General features: G+C 30.4%; 1 long non-coding RNA gene across 1 annotated transcript; it reads right to left on the bottom strand.

Annotated features, from left to right (window-relative positions):
* Nucleotides 1-259: 259 nt before the first annotated feature.
* LOC110034663 lies at nt 260-713 on the bottom strand. Its single transcript, XR_002295077.1, has 3 exons — nt 639-713; nt 418-531; nt 260-329 (listed from the first exon to the last, which is right to left on the bottom strand). It is a non-coding gene; the product is annotated as an uncharacterized LOC110034663 (long non-coding RNA).
* Between the last annotated feature and the right edge of the window lie 217 nt (nt 714-930).

Genomic DNA, 930 nt, shown 5'->3' with positions numbered 1-930 from the left:
AACAAATTACATACCACACAATTGCTATGTATTCGATATCTATTTTCAAAACACTAAAATTCTTAATGTCACGTCAAAAATACAACCATGACTTACTTTTAAAAGGAAAATACGCTTTTTCATGCATATGCTTGAATGTAATTATGACATTAAAGTTTTAACAATGTTAATATCAAACTATTGATTTTAGATATATAAATACATAATAATTATGTGATATGTGTGTAAATTTCTCAAAAGCAAAAGAAACAATTTTATTACCTTGGTCTGACATTTTGTCTTTGCAAAAGTCTCAGCTAGGTGAGCAGCATCTGTATTGGATGTTACACCTTAAGAAGACCAACAAAACATATTAATTAGTAGATACAACTCCTATTTTAGTACAAACATGAATAATTAGTTTAATAAAGTAATTACCCCCAATAATCACAAGACCGTTCAATTTCAATGCTTCACATGCAACTTTAACAGCATTGATTTGCTCATTTGTTCTTATTCGATCCTTCGTTCGGCCTAGCAAATCAAAACCGCCTTCAAGAGCAACAAATACACATTCTTGAGAAAATTGCTGAAGATTTTCAGAATAATAGACAAATATTTGTTGAATATTAAGAAAAAAAGAATCAAATTATATGAACCTTGGTTTTTGTAAGAAGAAATAATATCATCTGTGATTTCTATAGTTTTCTGAGCAAATAAGCCTTCAGTACCACCTTTGCAATGAATAAATTGGAATCAACGTATAATCATGTAAGAAAATAGAATAGCAAGCTACAAAATGTTAAGAAGATGTTGCCAACATGAGAACATTTACAAATTAGAGAAATTATATAATACATGCATACATATAATTATGAGTGCGTGTATGCGCGCGCGTGTGTGTATGGTGCCAAGCACCGTGACTCTTTGGTTTACAGCTGTGTTGTCAGT

The sequence above is a fragment of the Phalaenopsis equestris genome, unplaced genomic scaffold (genome assembly GCF_001263595.1).
Source record: "Phalaenopsis equestris unplaced genomic scaffold, ASM126359v1 Scaffold192006, whole genome shotgun sequence".
Lineage (NCBI taxonomy): Eukaryota > Viridiplantae > Streptophyta > Magnoliopsida > Asparagales > Orchidaceae > Phalaenopsis > Phalaenopsis equestris.
Note: the sequence above shows the minus strand (reverse complement) of the source record. Positions and strands in the feature narration are given on the sequence as shown.